Source organism: Rhea pennata, chromosome 1 (genome assembly GCF_028389875.1).
Source record: "Rhea pennata isolate bPtePen1 chromosome 1, bPtePen1.pri, whole genome shotgun sequence".
Classification (NCBI taxonomy): Eukaryota; Metazoa; Chordata; class Aves; order Rheiformes; family Rheidae; genus Rhea; species Rhea pennata.
Window position 1 is genome coordinate 69313679 of NC_084663.1, and position 27899 is coordinate 69341577.

A 27899-nucleotide genomic window follows, 5' to 3' on the forward strand; every position below is an offset into this window, starting at 1 on the left:
ACAAAGCCTCTGCAATGGAGTTCACCCTGGCAAATGGAAGACTGGATTGGATCTCTTGTACCAGGAGTACCAAAGTTATCTTGGACAAGTCATTTCCTCTCACCGTCTTAGACCTCCTCCATCTCGCAGGTGTGAGGACTTGAACAGTTTGCATTAATTCCTTGAATTTTGATCCTGTAAAGTGTTTCACTGAGGCTCAATATGCAGCAGCTTGAGGTGGATTTCAGCACTTTACTGAGCTCTTCATTTCTAGGTGGGTTGTACAGTGCAGCCTTGATTCATTCTGAAGCTTATGCCACAGTGAGGCAACCTTTTGGTTAGTATGTTGGATGCTGCATATTTCATGGTTGATTTAGCTGTGTTCATAGAGCTTTCCATAAACCATGCAATTCTAGAAAGAAATTTATGGATTTGAATGAGTAACCAGTTACATAGGGCAAATGGCACTGTCTCCAATTACCGTATGAAAGGAAGTTTGGGTTTACCACTAATTGCAGATAAAAATTAATATTTGCAAAGGAGACACGTATGATTTATTTATAAGTGTGTTCTGTTTCCATAATGAAATTTCCTTTGGGTTTAAGTATAATCATTTGGAGGAAAAAGTGGAGGTCTGTGGCTCATTAGTTTCTGGTGGTTGTCAGAAATCATTTATCAATTGCCCCTTTTACCAACATAGGTCCTAATTCAGCAAAGCATTTAAGCCCAAGCTTAACTGTAAGCATGTGTTTCAAAGCACTTTGCTAAATCAGGGCTTTAATGTGGTTCAAGCTTGCCACATTTCTTTCAAAGTCTAAGGTTACCCTGAAATGACAGGAGTAGCTATTACATCAGCTAAGGTGCCGTGTACCTTCTTCACCTGTCTTTTTAGAAAGTGGCATGCAAAGGGGAAAAAATGGGTTAATTTCCCCTTTTTCCTCACACCCTTCAGGATGTGCAATTCAAGTCAAATGGAAGCTTCTGTACTGAATAAAAAGACATATGAAATGGTAGCAAGAGAGGAGTGAGGAGAGCGAAATGAGCTGGAAGCAGTTTCTAACTGACTATTTTGAACTTTCTGATCTCTGCATGTTTTTGCTAAAACTCGCTTGACTACATGGAGGAAGGGGTAAAGTAGCAGCGCTCTGTTCTGCTATGGCCAGGTGATACTTGGTATGCAGCCTTTTAAGTCTAGGTAGGATGTACAAACATCTTAGTCTACAGAACAGCCATATTCAGAGTGAGGGGGACTTGAATTCAGTTCTCCCAAGCACTTCTACTTTTGTGAAGATTGCCGTGGGACTTCCAGCGAGGATGAGAGGGGAGGACTTGAGCATTAAGTTCTTGGTTCCAGTCTTGTCCATTTTGACTGGTGCAAAAAGGATGTAAGGCAACCACAGCTAGCCTGGTGAGAGTTTCCCTGGCAGAAAAGGCATCCCAACTGGTGTAAAGCCAGCGTAACTGGCCCATGTCCACCCTTCCCATTGTTACTTTGGTAAAAAGAGTCTGAAGATCCAAGGCAGCTGAGTTTTTTTTCCCCTTATGTTGATTCTTAGATGATTTATAATTCAGTGGAGATCACTGAGAGTTTTCAGAAATTAGAGCAGTTACGAGACTAATGTTATTTTTATGCATCAGCAGGAGGTTGGATGACTTGAGAATCAAGGCAGCCAGCCTTACAATCCCTTCAGGATTTGTTTGGCATGGGAGAAAATATGGCCTTTACATATTTTCCTCCCCCCCCCCCCTTTCTAATGAAAGCTGAATTCCCCGGCAGTGAAGGCCTCATATCATACAAAGACACCGATTCATTACAGACTCTGAGGGACGGGTGGTCCTGTTGAATCATCATCATGACTTTCAGATAGACATAGGTTTTCTTTGGATTTCTTCCTCTCAAACACTAGTGCCACTCAAACTCGTTTAGCCTGTGAATTTGACATCATTGGAGCCGGAGGTTGTATGTGGGAAGCAAAATGACTTCATTGACTCATGTTTCCATTTTCTTCCCTTTCCATATTTGAAAGTAATAAGAACATACGATGGAACATTGCACATAAACCTTTGCCATGCACATTATATGCATGGCAATGACAGCTGAGGTCTGCCTCCTGCTTTTCAGACTGGAGCAAAGCTTTCATTGCTCATAATTGGCCCCTTTCTTACCTCTGTAGCGCACAGTCAGTAGTCTAGTATGGAAAATCTTGCATGCTTCCTTTGACTTTCTATCCATATTTCTCTAGCTCTATCATGAAGAAAAGAAACTGAAACGCTTTCTATTTTCTCTACTGAGTAATATTTTTATGCCTGCCTTGGGACAGGCTCATGCCTATTTATGCTGGAGACATCCCATGGCCTAAAAGACTTGTAATCTAACTAGATAAGAATCTAAGGAGAGCGGAGGAAGAAGTACTGAGGCAATCCTCCCTACCCTCACCCCAAACCGTTTGCCCAAATTGCATTCCAGACCCTGAACAGAGGCATCTTGTCTTATGAATCTTGGATCACAGCTTTCTCTTTGGTTGATAACAGGGTGTCTTTCAATGGTTCAAACTGTTTTCTGTAGCTTGAGTGGTAATGGTGGCAGTGGCTGTCTCAGTGTGCTTTCCCTCTGGGACCCTAAATAAAATTCTTATCATGTTGACAGTGGTGGAAGATTTTTGATAAAGGCAGGTAAAAGCAGACACTCTTTCTGTGTAGTTTTTTTTTTTTTGAACATAAAAGTAATGACTGTGAAAGTTTTAAGACAGCTCTCAGTTTCCTTTCACGCATTGATCACGTTCTTGTTAGAATTCCTAGTTGCCACATATATTTTTTTTTAATGTGTACAAGAGGCTTAGGAGTCTTCATGTATAATATCTCTGCTTTGAGGGTTGCCAAACGCTGTGTGTTTGGGTACCACAAATCTAGCAGGAGCAGAAGCTGTGGACTTTGTGCAAGACTGTGTTCACAGGACAAAGAGCTCAGTGTTTCAGCCTGTTTGTATACTGCTCTGAAGCAGTCACAAGTTGCTTCCTCTGTGTGCTGCTCTAGAGGAGACAACACATCTGAGGAAAGAGATCATTGATAGAAAATTGATTACTTATTGGTCTAGATAATCCATCCAGCCTGGACAAGTTCTAAGCAACTGTAGCTGCCTGTGGAAACTGAGAGTCCCTGACCATCTAGAGAAATCACTCAGTAACAGAAATTTGGTCTTGAATTAAATAAAATGCCTGTGTCTGTTTCTAGGCCATGAAGTTTAACCAAAAAAAAAAGAAAAAAAAAAATGGGAAAGGGTGGGTGGAATACCAAAAGAAGAATGGTGGGCTACATGTGATTAATACATATTTAACTTTGCTGTCTGTGAAGACAGTATGCAGTGATGAAGGGGATGTGTTCTGTGATTTATTTTCTTCTACTTTAAAGTAGTGGAGCTCTAAAAATGACTAATGAATCTCCTTTCAAGGTTCATATCTATGACCTAATTCATATGTGTAGGAATCTTGTCTTGCCCTGAACTGCAGCAGAAAGCTGAGGATTGCTCATCCAAAGAGAGTTGAAGGCCAAAGCAGAGACCCTGGCTAAGATCCAACAAAAATAGCCACATTCCAGTGAAAACAGGAATCAGATGTACAGTGCACATGATAGTCTAATTGGCTGATGCTATTTACCATATGTTAATTGCAAGTTATATTGTAAGTCATGATGTTGATTACTGTAATGATTAAAGCAGCTTCACGCAAGATGCTGAGTTGTTAAAAGTCATTGTCCCGATAGAGACATTTTTATCTGGGTACCACTGAAGTACATTTTTTCAAACAAAACCACTTTAACCAGTTTGTTCATATCCTCAGCTGCTACATACTGAAATGAATAGGACTAGGTTCCATAGGTTGGGTATTACTTAAGGAACTGGCCTGCTCTACTTTCATCCTATTGAAGGTACCTCCTCACAATATTTATATGTTTGTACACTCTATTTTTGTGCGATATGTATTGCAAAATGCATCTGAGTTTGTGTATAGTTATTATCACAAAACTCTACTGTTATCATGGAATTATCTAATTGTGGTTGGACTAATTGTGTTTGGATCTAATTGTGGTTGGAAGGGACTTCTGGAGATCATCTGGTCCAACCCCCCTGCTCAAAGCAGTCAACTCCAGAGCAGGCTGCCTGGGACTGTGTCCAGTTGGGTTTTGAATATCTCCAAGGATGGAGACTCCACAGTCTCTCTGGGCAAGCTGTTAGTGTTCAATCATCCAGAACTTCCTATGTTTCAGTTTGTATCCATTGCCTCTTGTTCTGTCACTAGGCTCCACTAAGAAGAATCTGCCTTCCTCTTCTTTAACCTCTTACATCAGGTATTTATACACATTAATAAGACTCCCTGAGCTTTCTCTTCTCCTGGCTAAACAGTCCTGGCACTCCCACTAGTATTTTAGATGCTCCAAACCCTTAATCATGTTTATGGCCCTTCACTGGACCTGCTTTAGCATGTCCATGTCTCTGTCGTACTGGGGAGCCCAGAACCTGACCCATCACTCTGGAAGCAGCCTCACTAGTGCTTGGCAGAGGGGATGGATCATCTCCCTTGACCTGCTGGCAATGTGCCTAATACAGTCCTGGACACCGTTGGCCATCTTTACAATGAGGGCACTTTGCTGGCTCATAGTCAACTTGTCCACCAGGACCCTATTTGCTGAAGGGGATGCTAATATACAAATGGAACTCAGGTTATGTCTTCTAGACCAATTTTATCTGTAGGATGAAAATCAGTCTTTTGTCTGTGCAAAGCACATGACAAGTCTTGAGCCTTGCCCAGACGTTTTGGTTGGGTATTTCATAGTAGAGGGAAGAGCAGAGAAAATCTTTTGTAAGAAAAAGAAACAATGTGCTCATCCTGCAGACCAAGCCAGTAGGCGCAATGCTTTAGTTCCCTTTCTATTACAAAGTGGTCCCAGGATTACTCCTGCTTGAAGACCAACCGCTGTTAGACCATGATAGTAGTTTGGATTATTAAGGCTGAGCCATGCTTCAGCTATACCACATTGCTCACATTCTGTGTATGATCTTTGTGCAAGGGGCTGGGCTGGCTGCATTCACATGGGACATGCAAAGATACCCCAAAGTGAACAAAGTTAATCATCCAGTTGCGCTAATGTGCATGATGGGCAGGGAGCAGAAAGTGCACAGGCAGAAATCTCCTGTGACTTTCCTATTAACATGCAGTATTCTTCTCAAAAATGTGATGAAAAAACACTGTTGGTGCATGGTTGTGGGCACAAGAATACTTGTCGTGTGTTACCACACTTCATTTATAATGCAGTACTGAGGTTTGCCTTTGTATTTAAATTCAAATGAAGCTAACTCTATGACTATTTTCTACAGTCAGGTAATCATGCAGCACCATGTCATCGTAACAGGCTGCTTCTCCCTCTCTCTCCCTCTCTCATAGGGCAATACTTCACGCAGTGTAGTAGGTAGTGTGTGTTGCTTCGAAAGAAACTGGTTTATATCCATTTTCTCAAAATAGAAGGGACTTCAGCTAGGAGAAATTGCTATGCTGAGGAGCACTGAACATTCAAATGTGGAAGAGGCAACTGATGATTTACATCATCCTCAAAGTGCTTGGACTTCCAGTTACACTCTAAGCTTTTTAACTGAAATAACTATGTCTGCCCAGGGATTTGTACAGGCTTAGCTGCATCTGTTCAAAATTGTATCTCTCATTGAAGTACTGTGGCTTTCTCTTCCTAGAAGAGAGTGTTTGCACACCAGGCCGAGGCTGCAGATGTAACGGGAAGCTTCAGCTTGCGTAATTTGCTATGGGTTTTGTTGCATTTCTGCTTTAGTAAAGACGTTTACTTAGATAGTATGGTCTATAGTTACTTGGGTATGTACATGTTACCACAGAGGTGAGGCTTGAGGCACCAAATAGAGCAAACAACACTGTGGCTGCTGTGTATGACCAGCCAGCTTCTGTACTGGGGCAGGTGTTTGAAACTGTGACAAATTGATCCATAGGGCAATTTTTACTTGTGGGAAGAGGCCTGAGTCATTTTTATGAGTGTTTGTCCTGGCACTAGGATAGCTTAGTTTGCAGTTGCTTGGCCTGCTCATGAGTCTTAGGCTGTGGGCATCTCAGTGGAAGACATGCAAATAGTTCAAAGAATATATGAGGATTTCATCTTAAAGTGTACATACACATAAGTGGAACTTAAGGAATATCTTCCTCTTTCAAAAGAATGAAGCGAATGCTTTTAAACTTTGTCTCCTGATTAATATTTCATGTGTCCCAACGAGGTGAAAACCTTAAAGACTATGGGATATAGGTAATAAAATTTGATTTTTCCTTCTCTGTTTCCTTTTCTTTTTCCTTCTCCTGTTATTTTAGTGGTTTGGATGTAATTAATGGTTGGATAAAGAGGCCCTTTGATCTGTGTAAAGACTGTACTTTGGTTCTGGTTTGAACAAGGAACTCAATAGCAACAGAGCTGCTATTTCTTTGTGAAGATAGCAGTTTATCATCTTCTGCCATGTTGTGGACTGCCCTCTCTCCCTTTCCAGAGCATACCACTGAAGAATTTCACAGAAACTAGGTCTGTGTTTCTAGAAATTGAAGCATTCGTGTCTTTCAGAGAAAGTTGCCTCTTTTTGGTAAAGAAAACCAGATGAAAAAAAGGCTAGTCCACTGACCTTGATGCACTGGTAGAGCTCCTTGTAATGTGTTCGTTCACAGAACGTGTCTGTGACTGCACACAATGCATAGGTTATTTATTTTCCCTGTGTTAGAATCAGCCTATTGTAAAACGGGAATAGAAATTATTCCTTTCTACATACAGCTGTTTTGAGATTGAAAACTGTGAATTACTCAGCTAGAATTGCAATGGAAATCATATGAATGCCGCAAACAGAAATGAAAATTTTACTGTGGTTGAACACTGACTAAAACTGATTAGAGATTTGGTTTTCCCTGTGTATTTTCAAGGGACCATACAAACTTATCCAAGGAAAGAGATGATATATTACCTGAAGGTCTTCCTTCATGGAATTTCAGCCATGTACCTCTCATCATGCTGGGATGTAGCTCTTTTGATTTCCCACACTAATGCAGACAGTAAAGTGTGTATGGAATCCGTGATTTGCCCTCTGTCATGGAAAATACAGAGTATTAATGGGAACATTAATGGGAGTCAGGGTTGGTCAATCTGTCCCTTAGTGGACTGGCATAACTGTTGCCAGTACTGTCTATCAGTTTCGCAGATTGGTGAAAGACTGTCCTATGAGACTGCTAATCCAACATCAACATTGAAATCACTTAGAAAACCTCATAAATACTTGTTTGGTTGTCCTGCCCCAAACACACCCCTTTTCCTCTCCAAATAGAGCCTAGCAACTAGTTATCGCTCAAATACAGAAGTGGGAGCATGTTATTAGTTTTCACAGTCTTACTGCCAACTGAATGAATTTGACACATTGTCACATAGAAGCATAATTTTTGCAGCTCAGAGCTAGCATTCTAAGTATTTCACTGCAATATTGAGGACTATGGGAAAAAGTCAAGGAGCACTGTTTGGAGGAATTATGTTTGCCATTCCAAATTCCAGCTAAGGAATCCCTAGATGATAATTATTTAGAAGACTTCAGCTCTCCAGTGGGTAAAAGTCAAAATTAGAAAAATATGGAGATGATGAATAGCTCAGAGGAGAACAATGTAATTGTTCTGCTGAAAGCTGTTTTGTAGATTAAGCTCAGAACTACAGCACTAGCCATCTTACTTCTCAAACCATCTTTCTTCTCTTTCCCCCCTCTGATTCTCTCTAATGTTCTGTTTCTGCCAAGATAGGTAGAATGAGCCCTGCTTCATGAAATCCTTGTTATCATAAGCCATTTTGTGCAGTCCTTCCATCTGACAGTAAGTCAACACTGATTCCTTCCCCATTGGTGTGTGGAGCTTTTTTCTAGATGCAAAATCAAGTAGTGCCGATCAACTGTCTTTTTGGTGTTTACAGAGTGGACAAGCACCACTGAGGATGCTATAAAGATAAAAGAATAAGTCATAATGTCTTGAACACAACACATGCAGTTTCAACAAGCACCAGCCTTGAGCTGGAGGAGCTGTAAGAGTCGCTATGGGCCTCCAGATGTCATGGTCCAGCTCTAGTTCTATTGCTAAACTTCTACCTGCAAACTTGGTCTTGGGGCTCTCCTTCCCTCTGAGCCAACTGTGTTCCCCGTTTTTTACGTCTTTTTTTTTTTTTTTTTTTTTTTTTTGTTGCTTCTGCTTCCATGCTGCACTTCCTCTGTTTTTTATGTCTTCTTTTCCCATCACTTTAATTTTCCGTGTTGTGTGTTTAGATTTTTGTTTTGGTTTATGTGTGTGTCTGTGTGTGTGTGTGTGTTTTTTTTTTTTTTTTTCCCAAGCATAGGCTTCTATTCTTCTTCTTCTTCTGTCTGCTTCTTGCACACAACCACCACTTGGGAATGCTATTTCTTGTCTGAATGTAGCACATATATATGCAATACATAACAGGTAGGATTGTCTAATAGGTAAAGCACAGGGACTACAGAGACCAGAGTTCTTCCCTCTGACTTGTATTCTGTCAAAACAAATGACACAAAACTGATGCTGACTGCAGGTCCTTGTCACGATGTGACATTTATTCTGACAATACGGGCCTCTGCTACTTCAGAAAAAGTAGTTTCCCTCTGAACTAGGAGATATTGTAACTTACCATTCATTGAATGGATGATGCTAGGCATCATCACTTTATGTAAGAATGGTTTTATTTCTAGATTTCCAACAGGACCAGGAAAGGAAGATGGAGCATGTTCGAATAGGAATGTATTTTAAACTGTGATGTTTTATATTGTGTATTACAGAAAATTAGTGAATTGGGAGACTTTTGTTTATTTTTGTATATTTTATAATCTACATTGTGAGCAAGGAAATCCTGAGACTGACAAGGGGGTTTTGTTTTAAAATGAAAAATACGTAAAATTTCAGCTTTAGTCTTGAGTTCTACCTAATGAATGGAGCCTGATGTCCATATGCCACTTGGCTGTTTATTGGTCTAATGTGACCCTTATAGAAAGTTGCTTTGGACAAATGGCATCAAGTCATAAGATTAACAGACTCTCTCTACGTGTTGTTAACAATGAGAACAATAGACGACAACAACTAGTTTCCCATGAGAAACAAAGAAGTATCAAAGGGCTGTAAACAGCATTCCATTTTCTGTTTGCCAGATGAAGATGGGACACATGAATGCTTGCATTTTTAGTGGCCTAGGTACTAGTCTGAGATTTAAAAGATAAAGCAGTGCCATTATTATATGACAAGGGGAGACTGTCATTTAAAACATGGCAGGTCTATTGAATTATTCTTCACTGATATGAAGCTCTTCTGAAGAAAAGGTTGATAGCATTTCTATGTGACTTTTTAAAACAGTTTTCTTCTAGCCAGATCTCTTATCCTCATTTTGTACTTTTTAGTTTCACTTCGATACACCCATCCTCTTCAGTATCGTGTGATTGTACGCATCCCCTGCCATTATATGGAGAATAGATTGAGCCTTTTACTTTGGTTTATTATTTTTGATTGAGCTGTTGCAAATCTTGAAGAAAAAACAAAATGCTGTTGAAATGATAGTAGAATCCTCTGTAGGAGTCAGAACTGGGCAGTTCCTATTTTGATACTAAAATACTCACTATACCTGGAAAAGCAGGTGTATAACAGAGAAGTCTCTCTCTCACAGACCTCTCTTTTTTGCATAACCCTTAGACTGAAACAGCAAATCACCATCTGAAAGGCAAACTGTCCCTCTGATCATGTTTAATTCAAATAAATCCTATTCTTACATGGAAATCTGTGTAAAACCCAAGAAGACTTAGGCATAGCATGTTTATGTCCTGCCAGAGTGAACTATTCTTTTTTTCTTCCTTTATTTTCTAATGCTGAATCCAATTTTATTTCACCGCAAAAGAGAATTAATGTTTTCAGAATTAGTTTCAGCTCAGCTTCCATGCTTAATTATCCAGAAAAGTCATTTTCCATTGTATACTGTTGGTCACTAAACTGTTGAATTATTTACATTTGGTTGGGAGGAGGACTAACATTTGAGTTCCAAAAGCTTTTTAGTGTGTGTTTTATATGGTTTGGGTAACAATGACTTGAACTCTCACTTGTTGCAGCAACATTTCTTTGTAAGCCAATGTCCTTAAGACAAAACAAATATATTGCTTTGCCTAATGTGGTTTTCTTTCCTCTTCCAAAAATATGCAAAAAATAAAGAAAACTGTTTTGTAACACAGTGTCCTCTTTCTCTTGAGCTTACTGTTGCATCGCAAATAATATGCGTTATCGTGCTATTTAGTAAGCTAACCTCATGTATTCTGGTTAATCTCAAATTTTCTCTGGAATCAGGGGAAGATTCATGCACTAGGAGAATCTGAATGTGAGTCAGCAAATAGTGACCAGAGTTGGGGAAAAATGATTTCTGTGTTGATGTTTTCACAAATTCAGAATCTTTCCTGAAATGCAGTAGGAGGCATAGAAAGACCTGATGAGACAGAAGAGCAGACAGAAAAATGCTTCCAGGCTAATCCAATGGCAAGGGCTTCTCACCACACTGAAGGTTCAAATACCAATCTGTATGGCTGGGATGAAGGCTGGGTCTTTGTCTCCTTTGTGAAAGTGCACATAGACTACCCGGTAGTGTGCTATTCTTGTTCAGGCCTCTTTCTATTTAGAGCTATTCTGTGTGTAATGAAAAAGATTTATTTATTTAAATGCATAAATAAATAAAATTTCCTTTGTCAGTGAACTTTTTTTTAAATGGAACAATTCCAACTAGATACAAACCAATCCTACTCCAGAACAGCCATTAGCTTGGTGGTTTGCTATGTATGATAGTACTCGGTTGAGGTGGAAGAGATAGATTTAAGTATTTTTTATTTTCTTCTTCAGCTGAATTTTGTTTTCCCACCGGCTGAATGACTAATCATTAGGTTGATCTTTCTTTGATTCAGCCAGAAATTATATCCTTGTTCAACTGAAAATGAATAGTTTTGTAGACAATTTGGATTTAAGTGTTCTAGTTTGTGGAGTCTTCCTCCATCAGCTCTTCCACAGTATCTTTTCAGAACAACTGCCTCTAGTGATATATTTCATATGAATTACAACCTTTAACATCTTAAAATTTAAATAAGTAGTAAAACAGATGGTGAAAGAAAGTAAAAGTTGTAAACAAGGTAAGATTTTGAAATGGGGTGTGGAATTAGTGTGATGAAATAGTTAAGATGATGCTGTTTTGTGGCTAAGACCTTGGTAGGAGAAAGCTTCTTGGAGGTCAGATATAATGAAAGCACACCAAAAAGGTGTAAGCTAGGGGACTGAAAAACGTGGTGGGGAGAGACTGAGGAGGTAGTCAGCCTTTAAAAGCAGTTAATCTTTATGTCCTTGGAATGTATGAAAAGCCTGAACCCAGCCTTTGGATCCTTCAATTTTTCTCTGCTACTGGAATAACTCTTGTTGTCTTCAAAGAGCATTTGTGTAGTAAAAACTACAAGAAACAGTATAAGACCTTTAGTGGCCAATTTTCTTCTGCTTTTAGATAGAATTAAATTGTACTGATAATAAAATGCATCTCCTATCCAGGTGTGAATAACCTCAGCCTCAGAGTTTGATCCAAGGCTGAGCTTGGAAGGATTAATGTGAATCTGCTGAAACCTTCCTTAACGTGTCTGTCCAATGAGGGCCTCTATCAGTTACATACAAACTATTGCAGTCTCAGTACAGTCATGCATGCTTGCATAGCTAGCAAGAAGGACAGCAGAGAGGATGAAATAATTAACCAAGAAGTAAAAATGATAGTCTCTGGCTTTTTTTTAATCAAGGAAGCATTCATGTGAGAGAATGAGAATGCCTTAAAAATAAGTAGCTCTGGTGGTGCTGCATACTGACTTGAATTTTATGACCATTTTTTTTCTGCAAAATCTATAAATACTTCTTTGGGAGGGAAAGGGGGGAAGAAGAGGGGAGAGAGGTGAGAAGGAGAATGAGAATGAAGTAAAATAAAATTCCTTTTTTTTTTTTTCTTTTTAAATGGAATGCTAACCAATCCCTTGGCAACAAAGCCCATGTTTATTTTTAATTAAAAAATAACATAGCTGGGTTGACTTCAGTTTTCCCAGCTGCTATTCTTCCATCACAACAGCTTTCTGGCCTGTTTTCCCTAGCTGATTTCTTTCATTATTTGCACTTAGCTTGTATGTGTTACATGGATTTTACGTAATATTTCCTACCATTGAAAGTAAGGCTAACAGTCTAAACAAGTAGCCGGGGCTCAGTCATCTCCCAGATTCTCATCTACAATACCTGAACTTGCCTTTCCCTTTGGAAAAGTAGTAGGTGTGACAAGAATAACTTTTTATGTGCACATTCCATGCTGTTTATATGACTGCCAAGCAAGAAAAGATTTAAACTGCATACAGAATTTATGAGTTATAGTTCATTAAAATAAATGGACTGGGTTTGGCAAAGTCCAGGTATCACTGGGTGCTCAGGTAGTGTTTGAAGGCTGAAAGGCAGCCTTGGTTAGTTTTTTTTGAGATGATCTATTGCTAACTGCCAGTTTTTGTGTTTGCACATTAGGTAAAAGCGTGGCAAGTAGGTCTGTTTGCCATGCCTTGTCCAAGAACTTTGTCTTCCCCTTCCATGGGGCAGAACTGGAAGTGTTCAGGGTAATGGACACTTTTCTCACCATCTAATGAAAAAGCTGATGACTTGCCTAGTGGAGAAGATGGTGTCTATCCTTAAAAATCAACCTGGTTTCTCAAATGGACTGAAATTTAAATTTTTGTGTGGACATTTAAGGTCCTTGAGTATTTGGAAGTATCTACCACTTTCTGTAGGGGTTCTTAAGCTAATGAAAGTTGAGATATTAATGCTGTGGCCTAGAAGGTATGTGTACATGTGTCAGTCAGTCATAGCAAACAATGCCATCAGCAGTGGGACCTGACAGCATCAAAGCTACAACTATTCCTGGATAGAGATCTACTAGCTGGAGTATAAGCAGTGGTTTCCTGGAACCAGTCCATGGAAGAAGACAGAACTGTATGTGTTAATGACCAATAACATTACTGCTGGGACTCTGTCCCTGTGCTGCATGATTTGCAGGCTTTACGTGTATAATGTAGTCATTTAGAAAGCCAACTATTTCCATCACTTGTCCTTGAATAAGTGGCAGCATTCTGGTGCACAGTGATATTTTACCTTTGTGGAAGTTTATCTGCGCTCATCTTGCCTCAGTTAGAAGCCAGGATAAGGGCCAGAATGAATGAATATGAAAGATTATAATCTGAAGAAATAATGTTATGCAAACATTTTTTTAAGCCCAAGAGAGATTTGAGAGATTGGAGATTTCTGGAGAAAGTTCTATGCTGACTTTTATTTTATCAGGATCAGTTTTTCCCTGCCTTACTGTAGTCTTCCTGAATTAAACTGACATGCATTAACAGGTAAAAGAAGATAAAATGGCATATGTCAGTCCATGTTAAAGTGGACCTGCCATAATACATGGAACTGTTGACATCTGTTAATGATGTTACTCTGACATTTGACACTAATGTCTCATGAGATTTTTTCTTCGAGTTCTTAAGAAATGATTTAATATTTCTCATTAATTTCTGATTTCTGCCTCATAGTATTTGCAGATTATTTCTCTGATCCAAAATGATGACTATGGTGGGACTGAATGTATGTGTTACTTGGAGAATGGTGTTTGCCATGTTAATCTTTGGCAGGTGACTGAGTTTGCTGTCATGGTGAACACTTGGGATCAGGACAGGAAACGGAGAGGGAACAGATATCAGGAGGTAACAGGGAGGAGTAGGAGGCAGTGCAGTAGGATACAGGGCAAGAGATAGGTTAAGGCTGATGTAGGAGAATGTGAGCAGGAGCATGAGACAAAAGAGTTGAGAACAGTCTGGTGGAGAGGGCATGGTGGACATGATAGGTAAGAGCCTGAAGGAAAAGAGAGGGAAATAAGGGGCAAGAAAGTGAAGATAAGATGTAAATGAGGTGTCTGAAAATTGCAGAGAGGAAATCACTGCTTGTGAATTACTTCATTAACCTTTCTGAGCAAGGTGATTGAAAGGGATGGAATAACAGGAAAGAATCACTTTTAAGAGTTTAGAGCAGTGAAATCATGTGATTTGGGCTGTGTCTTACTAACAGAATACCAGAAGAATGTCTTATTAGGAGAGTAGTGTGAATTGGAAAACTGAAAGGAAATGGTATTCAGAAAAAATCTGAAATAAATCTGTAAGTATAGAAAGTGGAACTAAATGTTCCCCCCAAGTTTGGGAACATTAATTCCTAGAGTTTCATTTTGACTCATTATAGGAATGTTCCCCAGGGACCAACCTAGAAAACTGGAATCAGAACTTTTGTACCCAAGGGAGGGTGTTCTTCTCCAGGGATTTTCTGCTATCCCATCTCCAGTGAAAAATCCATGTGAAGGGAAGGCACAGAAGATGTTCACATGAACCTTCCCTGCTGAGGGAATGTCTTCATTTGCACAAAGCTCTTTTCTGAACTGCTTTATTTTGATGGGAGCTGTGAGCTGCAGGATCCACAAACAGTAACTTTTAGCACAAACACTAATCCAGTGAATCAGAATTCTTTTCAGAAATTTCATCAATTAAAATGCCCTGAAAGGATGTAACTTGCAAAATGTGCACTACAGTTTTGTCTTTCCTAATACTCATCCCAGACATGTGTTCATGTTCAATAACTAAATAAGACATAGGAAAACAGCTTTCTCCAGAGACTTTTTTTTTTTTTAACTATAGCCATATATTAGCTGTGCTTTTCTGCCTGTTTTGAGCAAATTCTTTCATTTGTCATGTTGATTGATGCCATCAGCTGTTAAAAGATGCTTTATATCTGTCCACTTGCTGTCTGTTGCAAGTGACTATTTTCTGAATCATTATGCATTAATTCTTTATGGATTATTAACATTTGAATCAGAGCTCTGAGCATTCTGAAACCTTTTCCCAAAAGGGACAATGAACCCCCCAATGAACATCTTGCAGTTGTTACAGCAGTTGGTAGCAGATACTTTGAAAGTTTTGCTGTAGCCAGTTGACTTAATATCTCAGGAGATGTAGATTTGCAAGGAATTTGGGACTTATTATCAGTAAATGATGTCGCTTGGTAGCATGTTCTATAGCAGACACACTTGTATACATGGTCAGTGATGAAGGAGAGCTTATGTTCAATTTGGAGATCCTCAGAAAGGAACATGGCAATTTTTGACTTTCAAATGTAAAAGCGTTTGTCCTTCCAACTCTTCCTGAGTTGGCTATTCGTTGGTGCACATGTTGCTGCTCTGCTGGGGAGACAGGCTTACATGAAAACAAATGTTTATTCTGAAACAAACTTGACTTGTTCTTGTTGTTACTGATATCCATGGGATCTTGAGTGCTGTCTGTCTATTCCTGCAACCCTCTGTCTATTCCTGTGGGCAGTAAGTGCTGAAAAAAACAGGAGGAGACGAGGAAGCTGATTTTCTGCTAATGTGAATGTCAGTGCTCTGTGGTTACCAAATGGCTTCTGCTTAGTAGCATGAACATGGCCAAAGAAGGAAGCAAGTACTATATTTGTGTGGTTGAGGATGACATTCCAGCCACATCTGCTCAGATATACACATACCTCATTTATTTGTTAGCTTGTTCTTTCAAGAATAACCACGCAACCATTGCAATGTCGGTATCATAAGCTGCATCTAGTCTTGGTTTTTGGTTGTGTTTAACCTCATGAAGCAGTTCTCTTGCCTTTCCTGTCTCATGCCAGGACATGTTAAATAAAAGCCTGTATCTAGGCAATTGTTATATCAGCCATTGCTCACTTCTGTTGAGGTAGAGTTGCTGAAGGGGGATGATTGTTCTTGAAACGCTTATGGTGCTCCACTGCCGAGATTATAGAATCATAGAATCAGTAAGGTTGAAAGGGACCTCTGGAGATCATCTAGTCCAACCTCCCTGCTCAGCAGGGTCACCTAGAGCATGGTAGACAGGGTTGCATCCAGGTAGGCCTTGAAGATCTCCAGAGAAGGAGACTCCACAACCTCTCTGGGCAACCTGTTCCAGTGCTCTGTCACTCTCACAGGGAAGAAATTCCCCCTCACGGTCAGGCAGAACTTCCTGTGCTTCAATTTCTGCCCATTGCCTCTTGTCCTGCCACACAGGACAACTGAAAAGAGTTTGTCCCAATCCCCTTGACACCCTCCCTTCAGGTACTTGTACACATTGATAAGATCCCCCCTCAGTCTTCTCTTCCCCAGGCTGAAGAGGCCCAGCTCTCGCAGCCGTTCCTCGTAGGGCAGGTGCTCCAGCCCTCTGATCATCTTTGCAGCCCTATGCTGGACTCTCTCCAGTAGCTCCATGTCTCTCTTGTACTGGGAGGCCCAGAACTGGACACAGTACTTGAGATGAGGCCTCCCCAGGGCTGAGTAGAGGGGCAGGATCACCTCCCTCGACCTGCTGGCGACAGTCTTCCCAACCTAAGGCATTTCTAAATCAACCTAAGATCAAACTAAGGCATTTCTAAAGAACTGAGAAGCAGCATGCTATCTCCTAAAACTTTGTAGGTCAGATGAGTTGTTATTTACTAAAGTATTAGCAGTTTCATCACAGGGAAGAGACAGATTTTCCTCCTTCACACTCTCCCTAATGTATATTAACCTGCCTTGCATTATTTTAAAGACCCATAGACAGTGATTCAAATTTGTAGTTAAGAACATTCATTGAGCGTCTTAACATACAGAATCGGGTACCCTGGAGTTTGGCTCTGGAGAACTATGTGTTCTGCTATGCCCATGGGGTTGGGAGTGGATTAAACCTGAGGTCCAGAGAGCCTGCAACAAGCTGAATGCCAAAGGGTGGATGTTGGAGAAGGATTTCTTTCCTCCCTGCCCCTCATGTCCAATATAGTCTGCAGCTGGGCTGGAAGAGGCACTGCTGACATCATGCTTTCCCTCTTCTCTGACTCTTTACCTCTAGACCCTGAGCACATCTGGACTATTGAGACCATCAGCCCTGTACATTATGCAGCCTGTGTGGTTCATGAACAAAAAGTAGGATGAGGTGGGGAACCTTTTCCTCCATCTCACTTTTATCCCTCCATCTCACTTTTCCCCTATGCATCTATACTTATTGATACTTTCCTGTGTCACTGAAATCTTCCTCAGATGAGACCATGAAATGATGAAACTGTAATAGGCTAAGTGCTTTATATCATTTGAAAACTAACAGTGGTATATGCACATAGCTACATATTTGAAAGATTAAAGATTTCATAGAAGACCTGTGGGCTTTGTCCTCATGGTCACAGGACCACAGTAAAGCTATCATTTTTCAGCTGAGGTTGAGATGGCACTGGAACTCCCTAATCCTTTTTTAAATAACATAAATCCTTTTTGAAATAATGTATTAACATATATAACATAATAGTATATTAAATTAATTGAGAAGAACTATTAGATCACAGATTTCTACTGTGTCGATTGACCCCTTTTGTACTTGGTTTAGGAGGTCTTCGGGAGTAAGAACTACCTTTTTGTCTTGCTGTTTGTATAGCACCCAGAATGCTGGGGCTTTTCAATACTACTGCAGTCCCAATTGTAACATTAACAAAAAAAATTGCTAACTAAGGAATCACTGCAGCCATCTGGGAAATAGAGCTTAGACAGAGCAAACCATCCATGTTCAACAGAGCATGTAAGTGTGCGCTCAATCTGAAGTCAATGGGCTTTAACTATAGTTTTTAAAATTAAACTTCCTTGTGTATTGTTGCAGGGGAATTAATAGGTGTTTTTATTTACTTTAAATTCTGATGTTGTGTACTGACAAGCTGCGTAAGTGGTTAGGTGAGCAGTTCACAGGAGATGAGGAGACAGACCACCACCCTTTTTTAGGTCATGCTGGAAAATAAATTCCTTGGGCACCTGCCTGATGTTAATGGATGAGTACAAGGCTTCCTGTGCCCCTCTTCTGTTGTTATGGTGGTTCTGCCAAACACCATAATAAAAGCCTCCTTTGTTAAAAATGATTGAATATCTGAGGAAAAGTTGGAAAGGTTTTTAAGTGCTCCCTTGAGGTAAAGTTGGAAAGTCTTTTTTTAAAAAAAAATTAAATACTCCGTCTGTAATGTCTTCCTATATAAATAAACTGCATGGCAATCTTGACATAAGAATTGAAGGGAAAAATAGAAATCTGGAAGAAATGAATAAACAAAGAAATACTTCACCTATACTGTTTTCTTAAAAGATGGTTTTCTTCTCCCATTTTCATAACTTGTGAAAAAATTAATTTGCCCAAGAGCCAATACTGAAATCTATTGGCAAAAATCCCTAGCTTTAACCTAACAGAATGAGATCCCAGGTTAACCTGTGGCTGTAGGGCAGTAAAGATGGTGGAGCCAGATTCTTCTCAGTGGTGCCTAGTGAAAGTACAAGAGGAAATGGACACAAATTGAAATACAGGAAATTTCATTTAATCATAAGAAATTTTTTTTTTACTCTAAGGGTGATCAAACACTGGAACAGGTCCCAGAGAGGTTTTGGAGTCTCTGTCCTTGGAGGTATTAAAAACCTGACTGGAGATGGTCCTGGGCAGTGTGCAGGCCCTGGTCGAACAGGGGGTTTGGACTAGATGACATCCAGAGGTGCCTTCGACCTCAAACAGTTTGTGAGTGTGAAATGCAATACTACATTTAAAGGATGAAGGAGGAATCCTTCTTATTATATAATATGTCACTAACAGAATGCAGGAGATGGATTCTCTCTTTTGCCCAAAGTGCACTGAAATTGTCCTTTATGGTGCTTTTACTCTCCTACTGATATTATTTCACTTTTCTAAATGATTAAGTAAGTGCTTATGACTGAAATCTAGATGTCCTATTTCCAGAAGAGCTTCTTGACCACCTTGCTGTTGGGCAGTTTGGGATTGTTCCATAATGGGTGCTGGAATGAAAAACATTTTCTATTTGCACACCACCTAACTATGCATTAGGTGACTTAGCTGAGAAGTGGCATAACTGAATTCCAGCATTAGTACAAAGGTTTAATTACTTCTCTGAGTGAACTGTTTCTTCCCATAGCACTTCAGTGAGCTGTGGATGTCTCTGCTATGGGATTTTACTGAATGTTTGCAGGTAATGGAAATACTAGTGAAAGAAAGCTGCCATGGAGAACAGTAAATATGCATGTTCCGCCTTTCAGGCGTTCTGGAAGTCCCAAACTGTGACTGGGAGGCTGAGAGTGTTCATGGGAAACAACATTGTATGCTTTTCCTGTTCTTATACTCTACCCTAAACATCTGATATCAGCTATTGTCAGAGACAGGATATTAAGCTGGTTGGGCACTTATGCTGCTGTGATCTAGTCCCTCTTTTACTCTTAGATAGGAAGGAATGTAGAATATCCTAGAGTTAGGGCACCCCTTGGGAAGATGTAGGCTGAAATCCCTTCCGGAAGAGACGAGATCTGAACCCTGTCGAGGTCCTAACCACTGAACTAGTGGATAAAATGGGCCAGCTAGAGCATGTAACTTTGTTAATTAGACTCTCTAAACTTTATTTCTGTTCAAAACTACCTGGTGAAATGGACTCAAATTCACTAACAGAGTAAGAAGGAACCATACTTTTTGTGTGTGTGTGTGTGCGTATGCATATATCATTCATCTGAAAGACCTGATTAAGTGTCAGAGGTCACCTTCTGAAGGCCTTGGATGTGCTTTGGTTTCCCTAGCTACACAGACAAGGTAGTAAAAATTCCCTCACTTCTTAGGCCACAAAGAACTTTTGATTAAGCCATTTATGTTTTTAAAATTGTAATTAATGGATACTGGCATCCTAGTTCCACTGTGTGCTTGAATGTGCAGTGCTGGGTGTGTGTCTAGGTTTGCAATGCTATTAATGCCATTGCTTGAATGATAGCAGAATATGAACCTAATGTTTATGATTGGGGGAATTCTAAGGACAGAAGAATCACTAAAACTTGGGCCAATTTTTACAATTGAAGATTACAAGCCATAATGTGTCCAAACTCTAGTGATGTTTCTTGGATTGGAGGGTTTAGATTTATGAAGTCTGGATTTCGACCCGGACCTGAACTTCCTTCATGCTCAAGTTGTGTGGAAATTTCCTGTTTGGTTCTTAGCCCTTTATAGTCATTTCACAATGGAATTGTGATGTGATGGAAGTTCTTTTGGATAGCAAGTAGTGAGAGAACATATTACAGTCATTTTATTGAGATTATAAATTATGTTGAGCTCAATTCAGAAAAACGTTACTTTAGGACAGAACGAATACAAGGGAAACAGAAGAGGACTGCGCAACTTGAATATTAGCAACAATGTAGGAGAGAAAAGGAGACTCTTTCACAGAGCTGTCTCCAGTTTTAAAAAATCTTGAAGATGTTCAGGGGAGCAAACAGTCTGAAGCAGAAAAAGCCTTCTAGACTTAGAAACCCGTGTAGTGCATGATCAGAATGTCATCAAGCTATTCCTGCTGAGAGTCAAGTAGTAAGCACTAAGCAAATAGAAAAAAGCAAAGTCAACTTTTCAGAGCAGTGCAAAAGTCTGCATGAACTCAGTAACCTGGAAGGGCTTTCAAGCGGTACATGAGTCAGAGCTCTGTGGACTGATAGAGCCCAGTCTGCTCTGTCTATAAGCAGGAGTAACCAGTGAAAGGAAGATGTTGAGAAGCTCCTGGTTGTGCTTTTCAGACCTTGATTATTAGAGATGTCCTCTCACACTGCTCTGCAGTGTGATATATAATGCTTACTAAGCATTAAAATGGGATTCTGATCTCTTTTGAATCTGATGTTAAAACTTATAATGGAATGAATAAAAATGTTGGCTTTGACCACCCCAAAGCTTTCAATAATGTAAACCACAAGCAGGTGTCTATAAAACCTAGTGACCAGACTGTGGAAACCATTTTTGAAGTTGCTGAATAGTCATTTACATCAAGAGTCCCCAAAAGTCAGTGAGAGTGCCCTCTGAATAACCAGATATTAATACAAATACACTCTCATATGCTGATCCTAAATTACTTATAATAAACTTCAGTAACTTAAATAATCTATTTCACCTGCATACCACATTGTCAACAGGATGTGTTATATGGAGATGCTTAGGCACGAAGAGGATGGACCATGCAGGCTCTCTGAAGAAAGCTTGCATTTATTTTTAGTATGGTGAGTCTCTATACTGCCAAGTGGTAGCTGAATGCAGAGTGAATCGTCAAAGAAAAATGAAGCTGCTTTTCACTCTATTCCTAGGTGTCCATTACGAGTTTCCACTACATTGCCCACAAATTATTGTACTATCTTTGTATCAGGGTGGCAGCTCTTCTGTTCTGCTTTAAATTGACATTTATAGAGATGTTGTCATATTGTGTCAGAAAAAAAAAAGCTCTAGGCTAATACCCTATATCTGACCATGATGCTGAGACAACTGCTTATAGTAAAGCAGAAGAGGCAAGGTAAGTTTAGAGTGGCTCCTATTATATGCTCTTGCAGAGGCTTGACCATCTTTCCTTTGAGACTTTCTAATCTAGAGATCACATCCAGATTATCATCTCTCACACCTGATAAAACTGTCCTTCATTTTTTGCTTGTAATTCCTTCTTGAACTCTGATTTTTGCATGACAGGAAACAACATTTAGTGTTTCAAAACCGTTCAGGATTTTAGAGGTCCTTCTCATATCCTGCTTCAATTACCTCTCTCTTCCAAATGAAGAGTCACATTCTACATAGCCTCCTAGCTAGGAACTGTGTCGAAGCTCTGATTGTTATTGGTGTCCTTCCTGGGGTGACTTCTTGAGATAGGGTAACCAGAACTTCACACAAAAATGAGAAAATAGGTATGCCATGTATTTATGTGTGTGACCTAGATAAAACAAAAATTGTGCTCCCCCCTTCCCAATTCTTAACATGCCTTTTGATAATTGCTGACTGATCAGCTGGTATTTTCAGAGAGCAGTTTCTTAGACTCCAAGATCTTTGCTGAGTGATATTGGCTCACTTAGAGTTGATCACTGTGTACGTACAGATTTATCTGGTTATTTTTCACCCCTGTACTTCTGCTTGCAAGCACTCACTAAATGCAGTCTGCCCCAGAAATTCGTTGTGAACAATTTCCCTGGCTCATTGCATTGACTTTAGATTTTATTATAATGAATAATCTTGTATCATATGCAGACTTTGTTCTTCTTACTGTTGCTTTTGCAGAACACTTTTGAACATATTGAACACCACAAGTCCCAGTATAGATCCTTAGGGAGTTGCACTGGAAACTTTGCTCTGTTATGGAAACTCACTAGCTAGTTTGATTCTTTGCTTCATATCTTACTAATCACAAGAGGACGTTGTGCTCAGCCCATATCAGCTTTACTTCTTAAAGAGGTTTTAGTGAGAGACTCTGTTGAGAGCTTTTGGGAATTTCAAGTCTGTTTTGTCAAATGCTAGCTTATAGAGCTTTTAATAGTGTTTTTTTCACTATTTTCACAAAATTTTGCTATGTTGTATTTCATTCTCTAAAAATATCGGGGCTTTGCTAAGGAGGACTTTACCAAAGGCATATGAACAGTGCTTTCCCCCCCAATGTTTGCAATAACTACGCTATTGCTAACCAGTGCTCACTCTTTGATTTCTCCATAGCAATCACCTCTTGTTTCTGGAGTCGTCATTTTGAATTCATCAGCAGCTGGTTTGTTACTGAAACGATCAGATTATTTCCTCTGATTTCCTTCCTGTGAGTATGACTAAAATGCTTGCTTGCTTGCTAAATTCCTTGCTAATGGAATTCAGAGGTGTTTTATATTGCTTTTTTAAATATAGGGGTTGGTTTCTCTCTGTGTGCTTTCTTGTTTCTTTGGGGGCTAATCCAAATCCCTCTGAAAGTCAATGGACAGCTCTGCCTTCAGTGAACAGCGGTTAGACCTCTCACTGATACTCCTTTGGAGTCATTGTCACCACAGATTACTTTCTTCAGAACTGATAGCAAATTTTAAAGATTTTATCTTGAATTTTATTTTCAAGTCAAAATCTTGGAATTTTACAATACTTATTTTGTGGGTGCCTTTTTTCTTTTCCACAGCTGTATCTATTTTTCTATTGGATTTCAGCAAGTTTTCTGCTTGCAGTGTGCACCTGAAATGATACTTACTTCCGTTAAGCTCAAGCGTAGGTGGTGTTTCTGTCCTATTGTATTTTCTGCTGTTTTCAGAGCAAGCAGGCTCTGAGGGGTCTGCATGAGTATGGGAGGTCCAAGTAACCGTGCTTACTATTTAAAACATGTAAGACTTAAGAGACATTTTTTACAAACATTTTTCTCCCACTTCACTTCTAGAACAACAGAACAAGTGAGTGCCCCGAAAGGGCTCACAAACAAGTTAGAAGAAATGTTTCTAATGTCTGTAAACTACAGCCCCTCAGTACAGAAATTCCAGACTGGAGACAAACTGAGGACTCGCTTTAAGTTATAGCAGTGCTTATGACAGCAGTCTGATGGGGTCAGAAATGTTGCACTGAGGTCAAGGCAACTCCCTTCGATACCAGCATCCTCAGTCAACTCAGGGTACAGTGAGCTTCTTATTCCTACCAACAGGTGACCACGCTCTCTGTGTGCCTGAACCTCTTTTGTACCTCTGCCCTGTTACCTTCTTTCTGGCTAGAGCGGTGTGGAGGAAGACAGCGAGTGGGCTGGAGGCTGAGAGCTGGTTGCATTTCTTTCATCTCAAGCAGTCTCCTCCCCCTGGTCAGGAATGCTAGTTCTGGGCCCATTTTTAGCTGTTTTTGTTGTCATCCTTGAGGAAACAAATTTAACTTTGCCTACACTTCTGAGAAGGTCTGTGTAAGTGCTGGATGGACTGATAATTGTTGCAGGCTGTTTTCTGCCTGGGTTGCTCTGAATTCTGTATTACTTTTGAGCTCTTAGGGAGTATTTGAGACTGGAGCCAGATACAGTGTGGGATTTCCAGTTTGTGGAAATTTTGGTATTCCAAAATTATGATTTCTTTCTGATTCAGAACAAGATAAAATTTTCCATAAAACACTTCTTCCAGTGAGATCACTGAATTTACGCTCCTATATGCTTCCTTGGGTACGTTCATGATGTACCTAAATACCTTAAAAATCTGAGCCAAGAAGATTAAGGCCATGGTTTCCAAAAGAGAGTGGGATCAGACATGCAAGTACTCTACCCTGTGCTTAGGATGAGACATTCAGAGATCAGTGACTGCCCTCCAGAGTTCCTCTGACAGCTCGGCAACTGGAGCAGTAGACCTGTCTGAGTGTGCAAACTGTGGCGATTCAGCAAGACTCTTCAGCTGTTCATAGCTGACATCTGCACTTAAGTGTACTTCTGAGCTGGTGCCTTACTTTGATGCATAAAGTGCCTCTGAAAATCTATCCCTCAGTGACTCATTCATCTACTTCTAGTGGAGAGTACAAGGAGAGCTTAATCTGCCTCATGCCAAAGTCCCATTGTGTTTGCATAGCACTCGTCAAAATGGAAGAATAATTCTGTCACAAAGAAAAAAAGGCAAAATATGATAATACATTCCACAGTTCACCTTCTCTTCCCATTGTAAATCTGGCCAGATGGGAAGATGATCTTTAAAGGACATGAAGGAAAATACTACAGGAAGAAAAAAGCCAGTAGTTGTCTTTAGAAAATTATTGAAACAAACTATGTAGGCCAATATACTCATTTTGAAAGGAATAAAAATCAACAAAATATCTGTGAAGAACTAGAAATAAAGCACATGTCTTTACCTTAGTATAAAGTGCATTAATTTAACTTGGTATTGATGTGACAGTCCTGTAAGTCTTCTGTTAGTTAATTCTTGGATACAGCCAAGTCAGAGTTTTGAAGAGAAACTGAGACATGCTCATATAAATTCCTGTCAGCTTATACAGTTAAGGTTCAAAAAGACTAGTTAACAACGGTGGCTTAATCTTCCTTGGAAATGTGTGTTTTGTTAAAAGTCAAGATACTCACTGTTAAGCATTCTGTATGAAAGGGTTTGGTCAGCTCTTCTCTTAAATATTCAGGACTGAAAGTATTTCTGTATAGCCTCTGATGGCTAGTTTTCTGTTATTTTTTTGGTGATGAGTTATACCGAGATGTGTGTAGGGTCTTGCTTCTCTGATCTGTCTTCTCTGCTGCTCAGAAGAGGAGATATAACATCAAATCTTGCCTCAGTTCCATCAGTCAGGATGGGCTGAAACTGGGTATAATTTAGCAGCCTGAGTTTCCCAGTAGGTTCTGGGATTTCAGGTGACCTCTGTTCATGGCCAGGGCATTTTTTGATAAAGGGTCTCTTGTGAGAGATGAGAACCGATTGGTTTTTGTGTAGCGTAACATTCCTGAAGAGGTGTTAAGGCCAACTGTTTGGGGTTTTGTTTAGTTTAATATCAGGAGAGCAAGCTCAAGAAGTAATAGCGTTGTTCTTCCTGCGCAATTCACAGTCCCATGAAAATGTGATGGCTGCCTTTTACTGCTTGCTGAGCCCTGACTGGTGGGTGTCATCTGCTAGAAAAGTCTGCCTGAAAGAAATATGCAGCTAATAGGCAGTTGAAACCAAAAAAAGCAGAGCATCCTTTAGATATAGAAAGTTCTGCTTCATTTAAGGGAGAACCAAAACAAGTAAACCTGCTGTGACTCATCCAAAATTTTGGATGAAGAACATTTTTTATTTTCCAGGAATTACACCACCTAGGAATTGTAAAACTGACACATTGAGTAGCTGAAGAGCAATCTGCTTCTAATAAACCCAGCCCTGCCAGACACAGGTTTAAGAACAAAAAAAAAAAAAAAAAATAAATAAAATAAAAAAAAAAGGAAAAAAAAAATAAGGATAATGTGTAGAGGCAGACTCATTGTTGTGCTTGGAGTGAAGGGAGTGGAGTTGATTATCTGCATTTTCTCAGTAGGTAGAGAGCAGATATAGCTCACTGGAGAGGATATGGCAGGAGCATGCTGTGCTTTGGCTCCGTTAGTTGGCAAGCAGTCCTTCAGAGAGCAGTGCCAAGCACAGCTTAGGCACAGCAGAAGCTGTATCTTATTGTCTTCTGTGCGATATTAACCTTCTCAGGCAGGGAACGTGTGCGCTGAGGGAGAAAGAGGCTGGGCGCCGTGATTCTTCGGTCTTTGACGGCTACTCTTTCTCAGCTCAGTTGGGTTAACCTCTCCCATCACTTTAAAGCTGAAATGCTGATGCTTTGAACTTCCCAGAGATGATGTTCACTTGTAGGAGACACAGTTTATGGAGCAGTCTGAGCTGTTCCAGAGAGATGGGGCCAATTGTTCAGAACCCTGATAAACACTATATTGTGCAGCATTAAAAAGGGGCAATATTTCCCTAATTTCCAGGATGTTGGGAGACTTACCTTTCATACATTACTATGATGTTTTCTGATCCCAGGATTAAAGAGACTTGGTCAAAAACTTTTAGATGATCTGGAAGCAGGAGCTAGCTGGAATCTCAAAAGGACATCTTGTCTCAAACTAATGCTGTAGACTCAGGTGCTGTGGAGGGTAGTCTTAGAAGTGCACCAGCCCAGTTAGATGTTTATTTGAACTGAGTTTGAACTCCCAATTTCTGGAAATTCCCCTATGTCTGTTTTCCAAGAAGAGACTGATCCTTGCAGTTTTTTGCACATGAGTGCTGTGGGTTTGGAGTTGTTAAGTCTTTGGCCTGACTCTCACTTTCACTACAGTCCCTTTACACAGCACATGCATTCTGCTTCGGGGATCTTAAAATAAGAGTAGATGACATTTAGTAGCATAAATGAGAAACAGGTCCCTTAAAAAAGAAAAAAAAAAAGAAGAAAAAATTGAAATTGGCCTTCCCTGACTTGCTTGAGTGCTGACCTTGAAAAAGCCCTTAAAGTCTCTGCAGGCAGACTGACATTTTTTAGGAGAACAGATACCCCAGACTGCAAGAGATTACCTGAGGCAAGTGATTTTTTTCTTCCTTTTTAAGAGAAATTCTTTTCCGCTACACTTGGTACCCACATGTCTGTTTTACAGCTCTATTTTCTTGTCACACAACTTCAGAACTTCTGGTGTAATTTCTTATCCTCCTTCTTTAGAATTTTTTTCTTCAACTTATTAGTTGTTATAAATTTTCTTATATTTTTGTTATATGAAACAAATTAAAGCAATCCACTTGTATTTTGAATATGGGGAGGTTTATGTGGGGGCAATGTTTAAATATATTTTGAGAAGGGAGGTAAGAAAAGCTGTCATCCATCAACTGGTATTAGTCCAACTTTGAAAGTTTGATAGAAACTGAATCTGACTGTTAACGCAGACATGATACAAATTAGCTGTGACTTTATGATACCAGCTGTTTCTCTGACAGGGTAAAAGGGCGCATAGCTAGAATAGCATCTTTTGTTGAAAGTAGTGTTTCCCTTTGTTAAATATGGGAGCCTCAGGGGAAAAATTGTAGTCCTTAGTTATGTGACGTGCAGTCTGCAACATGTTCATGGAGCTTGAGGGCTTTTTGCTGATCTTTTTCAAAGACAGGGTTATCATAAGTATTCCATTTTTGCTAGTTTTATCATTGTAGGACAAATCTCACTGTCATACTTTTGCCTTGTGTTACAACTGGGGACTATTTTCTTTAGAAATACAAAGAAAACATTGAATGGCAAAACCTGAGAAAAGTCTGTGAAAAAGACACCACAGATCTCAAGATAAAATTTAAGTCCATTAATTATTGTTATTCATTGAGTCACACCAGTTATTTTTTTGCTTATTAGAATTTGCTGGAATTTTTATTCCATGCATTTGTCTAATAACCAACAGCTGATTATTTGATAGCATTAACAGAGTGCAGTGTATTGAGGCATT

At 39.7% G+C, this 27899-nt stretch overlaps 1 protein-coding gene across 8 annotated transcripts in view; it reads left to right on the forward strand.

Annotated features, from left to right (window-relative positions):
- Positions 1 to 27899, forward strand: part of CALD1 (caldesmon 1) — a 197220-nt gene that overhangs the window by 56322 nt on the left and 112999 nt on the right. For 6 of the 8 annotated variants that reach the window (XR_009960259.1, XM_062591030.1, XM_062591016.1 and 3 more), the window contains one exon: positions 22694 to 22787. The exons of the other annotated variants lie outside the window; for them this stretch is intronic. The gene's annotated coding sequence lies outside the window, so the exon portion shown is untranslated. The remainder of the gene's footprint in view (positions 1 to 22693; positions 22788 to 27899) is intronic. 8 annotated transcript variants of the gene reach the window in all.